This window comes from Thunnus maccoyii, chromosome 19 (assembly GCF_910596095.1).
Source record: "Thunnus maccoyii chromosome 19, fThuMac1.1, whole genome shotgun sequence".
Lineage (NCBI taxonomy): Eukaryota > Metazoa > Chordata > Actinopteri > Scombriformes > Scombridae > Thunnus > Thunnus maccoyii.
The window spans coordinates 3,042,096-3,050,557 of NC_056551.1; the positions used below are offsets into that span (position 1 = coordinate 3,042,096).

The 8,462-nt window shown below is 38.6% G+C and overlaps 1 protein-coding gene across 1 annotated transcript in view; it reads left to right on the plus strand.

Moving 5' to 3' along the window:
* Positions 1–8,022, plus strand: part of mbd2 (methyl-CpG binding domain protein 2) — a 29,149-nt gene extending 21,127 nt beyond the window's left edge. The window contains exon 7 of the mRNA XM_042394231.1: positions 7,193–8,022. The gene's annotated coding sequence lies outside the window, so the exon portion shown is untranslated. The remainder of the gene's footprint in view (positions 1–7,192) is intronic.
* The last annotated feature ends 440 nt before the right edge of the window (positions 8,023–8,462 follow it).

Genomic DNA, 8,462 nt, shown 5'->3' on the forward strand with positions numbered 1-8,462 from the left:
GAACTATTGAACTACTAAACTACCAAACTACTGAACTAGTATACTAAACTACTCAAGTACAGAACTATTAAACTACTAAACTAATATACTTGTAAATTACTGAAGTACAGAAACACTGAACTACTAAAAACTGAACTAGTATTATTGAGCTAGTAACCTACTGAATTATTAAACTAAACTTCCAAACTACCAAACTACTGAACTAGTCAACTACTGAAGTATATGACCATTAAACTACTAAACCACTGAGCTAGTAAACTTCTTAACTAGTAAACCACTGCATTAGTATACTAGAAAACTACTGAAATACATGAATGTTGAACTACCAAACTACTGAACTAATATAATAATAAACTACTGACTAATGTATAGAAGCACTGAACTATTGAACTACTAAACTACTAAGTTAGTAAACTTCTGAAGTAGTAAACTACTAACTAATGTATTGAAGTACTAAACTACTGAACTACTAAAGCACAGAACAATTGAACTACAACTGAATCTACTAAACTACAGAATCTACTAAAGTACAGAACAACTAAACTAGTGATTGACTAAACTACTGATGAACTGAAGTACTTAAGCACAGAACTTTAACATTTGAAATTAGTGAGCTATTGATCTACTAAACGACAGAATTAATAAGGCACTGAACAACTGAACTAAAGTAGAAAAATAATGAATGACCAAACTACTGAGTACGACTGATTTGATACTTGTACTGCAGTTTCAACTTGAGGAAAGTTACAGATCGCAGCTTTTAATGTCTGGAGTGATACAGAGGCAGAACCAATCTGGTCTTTCAGAAACCTTGTCAGTGTGTGTGTGTGTGTGTGTGTGGGTGTGTGTGTGGGTGTGTTGTGAATACTGATGGGGTTCTCGGTGTCTGATTGAAACTCAGCCATGCAGCAGACCAGCAGACTGTGTGCATGTGTGTGTGTGTGTGTCCCTGTGTATGTGATTGATGGGCTGTGGGCTTATTGTGTATTGAAGTGTTAATGGTTAATGTGATATCTGTGTGTATGTGTGTTGTATGACAGTTTGTTTAGTTATTGGTTATATTTCACTCTGCGGAGCCTGTAAACAAAACCAGATTAAAAAACATTTACTTTCAGAAGTTCACACATCCATCCATCATTCCTCCATTTCCCAGCTGCTTATCCGGGTTAGGGTCGCCGTGGCAACAGGGCAGCACAGCGGGCCAGAGAGAAAAGGTTTTGCAGCAGAATTTGAGATCTGAGGGGGTTTTTTCCATAAAGGAGGCTCGGGAGAAAAAAGAAGAGTGTCATCTGATGACTGAACTACAGCTGGGATCAGTTCAACTTAGATGTGACTCCAGGTCATATTAATTCTATATTAAGTCCAGCTGCTGCCTTCAGAGGATTCAACATCAGAGTGCCGTTTCTACCAAGGATGGCGCAATAGGAAAGATCACGGGTCAATAAAATCAAACAGGTTCAGCCTCTGCAAATTTCATGACAATCTGCTCAGGGTCCCACTCTTAAAATTTATCCAAACTAACTTAACTTTAAAGACAGTTGGAGGACTCATTTGTTCATACTAGCTAGATATCTTGAATTACAACGTGTCTGTATTTTGAAATTAAGGCAGCATGTCAGTTACTTGTATCTGAAAAACTTCATACTTGGAGTTTACCTTGAAATGGGGGAGACCTGATATATGCCTCCTCTGATGTCATTTTCAGTCAGCACAGAAGCTGTGGTATCATATCGATAGAAGAAATCTGTTGATTTAAAAGTTATTTCTGTAAGTTCACTAACAACAACCTGCACAGCTGCATCCATCTCATCCATGAATGTCACCATTTTTCTGGACCTTTTTCTGTCACTATTTTTCAAGCATCCAGCTAGGTAGCTAGCTAGCAGCTAGCTAGAGAGAATATTTCCCTTTTCTAAGAATGCTGCCTTCAAAACTCTGCTTGGGAAACTGCTGTCACTGAGCAAACAACAGGCCTTTTTCATTCTCTGAACAAATCTTCTTCTGGCAGCAGAAATCAGAGGTCTGGAACAAGGCTCCGTAGGTTTTGTGAAACTGTGGCAAAAAGTGGCAATTACATGATATAGTTAAATGCTGAAAAAGTAGTGTAACGGTCATTAAGTCAGTGAATTGACTCAGTAACCTCAATTACACAGCAATATCATTCTTAAGTTTGCTAACATTAGCTAACAGTACACACCACAAGTGGTTACCAGACCAAATAAAGCTGTAGCAGCAAAACCTGAGTGTTACTGAATTCAGCACGGTTGTGTTTTATTGCTTAGAAATCCAACTTTTCCTTTGTAAGAAGAAGATTGGTTTCTTTTTTTTCTTCAAAAGTGACACGTTTGGCTTTAAGTAATTTTTGCAATGACAGCTGCAGGACCATTTTAAGCCAGCTTTGAGGAGCTAAAAAAATCCAGGCATGGGTCAAATCATCAACAGTCAAATCAAGCTAACTGTGTTTTTCCCAGACAAAGAACAGGGTTGAGATACCTCGATCTGGTGTTAGACAGACTGATCTGTGGGCTCTGCCTCTCAAGGGGCAAAAAGACACATTTATTATAGTGACTTTAATGACCCCATGACCTTTCCTGTAGCACCACTCTCAGGGCAAGCTTTACATTTTTAGCTCCACTACTGATGAGGCTCCAAGAATAACTAAATCACCAGTTTGCTGTTTGTCCTGTCAGACACACATTATATTTTTTAGTAAGTGCTGCTGTAGCGATATGTCTGTCGTGATATACACTTTCCGTTGTTAATAGAAGCTGCTGTTGTGTGTGTTTTGTCAGATAGACGGTGTGTGTGTCTCCGCTCTCTGATGTTTCCTTTAAAAGCTGATAGATAAGAAGGCGTTTTTTAAAGCACATTTGTTTTCTGTGGAGGGAAAATCGTCCATTAATGCAGATTTATGCAGATTGGCTAGATGGAAGTCGTTTGGGCGAAAAGAGCTGCTGAGAGTCGAGGAGTGATTACTAATGGGTTTTTATAGCTGGACCACAGAGAGAGGGCAGCGGCCAGACGTTGTGTGTGTCTGTGTGTGTGTGTATGTGTGTATGTGTGTGTATGTGTGTATATGTGTGTGTGTGTGTGTCTCCTGGGCTGCTTTCTAGCCGTTGAAACAACCATTTTAAATCTTTGCAAAAAAAATTCTCAGACCGTTCGGTTTGTTTCCTGCTGCTGCGACTCTTGTTGCTGCTTCCTGATAATTTATTTATGTGGGTTTTATGGCTGAGTTGGTTTCTTCCGTTCTTTCTCTTGTGTGACTCTTTATGTTGCATGGAACAGTAGGTGGTAGTGACACCCTGATGCTGCTTCTACACCGCAGAGAAAACGTAAAATAAAAGAAGCACGTGCAGAAACCAGCAGTTTGTTGTTAAAATAAGTTTGTCAGTGGTGAAGAAAGTGTTCAGATCCTTTACTAAAGTAGAAGTAGCAATACAACAGTGTAAACATATTCCATTAATAAAATTAGTTAGGAAAGTCCTGCATTCAAGAAGTTTTTTAATTTTAGTAAAAGTACAGAAGTACTGCAGTATCAGCAAAATATACTGAAGTATCAAAAAAAAAATTGGTCCTGGAACCCTACTGATACAGGATTTTGGCCTTCGCTGTTCAATATCATCAACGTTTTGAGAGTTAAAAAAAAAATCTGATGCTGTGTAAATATATGTATCAGATTTGACTCAGCATCAGCAGTATCAGCAGATAGCTGAACTCAGATCTGCGCCAGAAAAACTTGATTTGGACAGAGAGAGATGCTCAGAACCAAGCAGAACCTGCCTCCTCATCATAGAAGTAACACAACTTATTTGTTTATTTATTTTTATTGTGGTGAGTTTTTCTGTCTGTTCAAATTATGTGTGTATAAAATAACTTAATTCATATTTTTTCATTTGAAGTGGAATTACTAAAAACAACATACACACAAACACACTGAGCTTGGTCAGACATACGCCTGCATCTGTACAACTCTTACAACAATGTTACATATTAAATGGGTTTGGCGTACAGTGCTCTACATTACGCTGTGTGGCTGAATAAGAGTGCAAGACTGAGAATAAAGCAAAAATAAAAACTGATATCCATCTCCTCATCTGATTCTGGGGAAGACAGGGAAGAAGATTTCACTAAATGCTAGACTGTTCCTTTAAATGTGCAGACGGGTGTTTTTATCTGATCGAGACTAAGGATTCACACTGCTGACTGAGAAGACTCTGACTGTTTGATACAGACACAGTATCAAACACACACACACTGTGTGTGTGTTTGAGAGAGTGTGTGTGTGATTATTAGCTGTGTATCTTGTAATTTCCAGAGGAGCTGATTCAGACTTCTGCAGCATTTTTCAGCTGCTGGTAATTTGCGGATGTTGAGACACAGAGAATTATCTGCTTCAAAGTCACTCACAAGGCTGATAACTGCTGAGTGTGTGTGTGTGTGAGCGTGTGCTGTCAGTCAGCTGAATTGCCTCGATTAAGCAGCAGATTATCAGGATTTTCTAATTATTAGGGAGTAATTAAGACTGAGCCGAGGATTATCGGACTGAAACATGAAAATACCGAAATGCTGAAGGGAGAAAACATTCAGATACAAACACACTAATACACTGAAACAGTACAACAATGAAACAGTGAAACAAAAGAGTTCATCATGAAGTGTGTTTGGTGGATTTAGCAACACCTCGATTTTCCTAATGAAAGACTAGAGGATGCACATCGGCACAATGAAGGATTACTGGAAATGAAAATGAAAAAAACTGGCTCTGTTTAGCAAGATAGAATGATTCAAAATGGAATGAAGCGGGGTTTAAAATGAGGGAATGAAAAAAATGAGGGATTCAAATAGCACAATGAGGGATTCAAAATGGAAAAGTGATTGAAATGGCACAAAGAAATATTCAAAATCAGAATAAAGGATTCAAAATGGAAAGAGAAGGACTAAAATGGCATAATGAAGAATTAAAAGTGAAAATATAAGGGGATTCAAAATGGCACAGTGAGAGATTTAAAATGTAAAGGAGTAAGGATTCAAAGTTCCTTTAAATTGTGAAGGAGGAGGGATTCAGAATGGTAGAATAAAGGATTTAAATCGGAAGGGTGATGTAAAAACGGCACATCAAGAGAATCAAACACGAGTAGAGATTCAAATAGCACAGCAAATTATTTGAATTATTATTTTTATATTAAATAGAAAGAAGGGACTGAAAATGAGAAAGAGGAAGGGACTAACATGGCACAATGACAGATTCAGGATGGAATGAAGGAGGAATTCATCAAGGTAATAAATGATCCAAAATGGGACAATAAGGGGTTCAAAATGAAAACGAATGATTCAAATGGGATGATAAGGATTTAAAATGGAAAGGAGAAGGGATTCAAAAAACAGTGACACAATTATCGATTCAAAATGACACAATTAGATATTCAAAATAGAAAAGACAGAGTAGCAATGGTACAACAACTGATTAAAATGGAAATGTATTGGAAATGGAAAGGAGGGAATCAAAATGGCAAAATGAAATAAAATGGAAAGACAAGTTTAGTGGACTGCTAGGAAAACCAATTTTCCAGCAGTCTGGAGGAAACCAGAAAACCAGAAACTGTTTCTTTCAGTTGATTGGGACGTTTCCATCATGTATTTGTTTTAAATATGGGAGTTAGAATGTGCTGACGGAGGCGTCTGTGCAGCTGAGAGGAGGACAGGGAGGAGGAGGAGGAGGAGGAGGAGAACATGATGCCATTTGATATCACTCCTGCTCTCCTGCTGCGTGAACGCTTCACTCTGGTGTTTTATGTATAATTAAAATGTTTTCTGTGCAGGCGATAGGCCTCCGCGTACCAGCCGTCCTAATTATAGCCCCGCCCCCCTCGTTAATGCAGCAGAAGGGAGGAGGTGTCAAGGGGTTAATGGAGAAGCTAATGATTAGCATGGAGGCTCTCCACATTAATTGGACTTTTTTTTTTTGTCTAGAGGCTGATGTTTATTGTTCTGCATGAGGTGGGAGGAACCCAGCAGAGAGATAGTTTGTGCTGCAGAGTGTTTTTATTAAGTGGATTTTATTAAGACAAGCTTAACGAGTCAATTTGGGTTTAATAGAAGAAGGAGGTAGGAGGCAGAGTTTTGTTCAGAGGTCTCTGAAGGGAACCTCACAATTATATTCACCCTTTATCTGCCAGTACGAGACATCAGAGAGGACCTGAGTACTTATTAACACACACACACATGTGAGGACCCTCATTGACATAATCCATTTCCTGACCCTGACCTAAACCTAATCCTAACCTTAACCTGAAAAAAGTAAAGTAGGTTTATTAAACATGACTAAAAAAGAAATGAACCTATACCAAATGAAACAAAGGACAGACTGGTTGACTGCTGAAGCTTTGTGGGTCGCACTTAGACCAGGTGAGCTGAATCCTCCTAATCATCTGCCTCTGCCCACCTGGCTCCTACAGGTAGAGGCCAAGGAGTCCTGTCAGGAAAGGTTGCCAAAGATGTCAAAAATGTCCCCACCTACCAAAGAGGGCCTCACTTTGGATAATTGTCATTAAACCATCCTCACATACAAAAAAAGTCCTGATTTTCCTTAAATGTCCTGTAATTGTCCCTCACAAAAACAGATGCAAAAACATCCTCAATCTCCAAAAAAGTCCTCACTTTCCAAATGTCTTTCAATTGAATGTGATCATATTTCCTGATTGACAGCAACACATAAAGCCTAAGGCTGCATTCAGACCAAAACTGGCAGTGCAGCACTAGGGTACATGGGGTCTACGATGGTGTGGGCGTGTTGTTTGAGGTACCAGTGAGACAATAAAAGAAGATCCAGGAAGAAGAGTTGAAGTTACAGAAACCAGAACACTGCAAAGCAGTTTGTAATACTCATGATCATGGCAGCAAATGTTTTATCTTTCATCGCAACAATCGCGAGATTGAATAAGGCATTGAAGTAATCCACCAGGAATGTGTACTTGCATGTATGTGATTTGCCATTGTGGCACCTTGCTGGATGAAGTTGGGTTGTGTTGCAGCAAAAGTTGAGCCTGGTTCAACAGTTTTGCTGGACCAGATTGAGTTGGGATTTTTTTTTTTGAAGCCAGTCAGCTGATAGAGTTAACATTAGGCTGTTAAACATGTTGTTAAACTATCAGCAACAATAACTCTTTTTCTCTCTCTGTCTCTTTTCTAGAGTTCCTCTGTTCACCAGCCTCAGGTCTATCATCATCATCTTCATCTTAATCCAGACAACAAACCAAAAACAGACCCTGACACAGACTGAAACATCACCTGATCCGTTGTCTCAGTGGGTGATAGCTTCAACCTTCCCGTTAAAGAAACCTTTTCCCAGGATGACATCAAACCGGACATCTGTCAGCCTCTGGAAACTAATATGATTTTCCAGATCAGCAGCAGCGGCAACGAGGGGAGCAGCGACCACAGAAATAATGACATCAGCAATGACAGATATTACAGCAACACCAGTTTCAACATTAATACAGCAGCAAACAACAGTTGCAGCAACAGAAACTGCCATATAGGAACATAAGGAGCAACAGCAGCAATAAGTTGAGTGTACCAGCTCAAAGCAACAACCGAAGCCTTTAATCCTCTCAGTGATTTCTCATCTGTACAAACTTAACAACAAGCGCTTATTTTGTCTCAGTCTTCAAATACTAGTTTTCTTTCTTTTTTAATATAAAACTGATGAAAAAATGCTGAAGAGCAATTCCCTCATTAAACCCAAAGTCAGGTTGCAAACTGCTGGACGGCTTTTGCTAACTCTACTAACCCTTATTGTGCTCTTTGATGATTTTGGTTGTTTGTGGTGTCAGATTGTCGTCAGTTTTTTCTTTTCTTTTTTTTTTTTTTTTTAAAAGGTCTTCAGGGGTTTTAATTAAATAATGAGAATTTACATGAATATGAAATAGATGAGTTGCTTATTTAAGACAAATTTTATACCTTGAGAGAACATATGTGTACATTTCTTGGACTGGAGTCAATAAATGATTATATTCACAATTGTTAGTTGGTACTTTTTCAAAATCTGTTGATATATGACTGTGTTTATGATGATGATGATGATGATGATGATGATGATGTATGACATTTCAACCTTTAAGAATAGCTCATCATTTTGGGAAATATACTAATTTGCTCAGGACATGATTAGCCTAGCTTAGCATAAAGACTGGTAGCAGCAAATCAAGTAGCCTGTCTCTGTCCAGAATTAAAAAATACACCTTCCAACACATCTAAAGCTCCCTATTTAACTCTGTATCTTGTTTTTAAAAACCTGTACACAGACAGAAATGTTAAAAGTGTATGGTTTTAGGGGAATTACATGCTTGAACTATTTCTTGGCAAACAGCAGCTGGGTGCAATGAGTCCTGCAGTCTTCCTGTCACACTGAGGTTGCCAGGTTTGGGTCCATTGCACCTGTGCAGAGACCAAAACTAAAA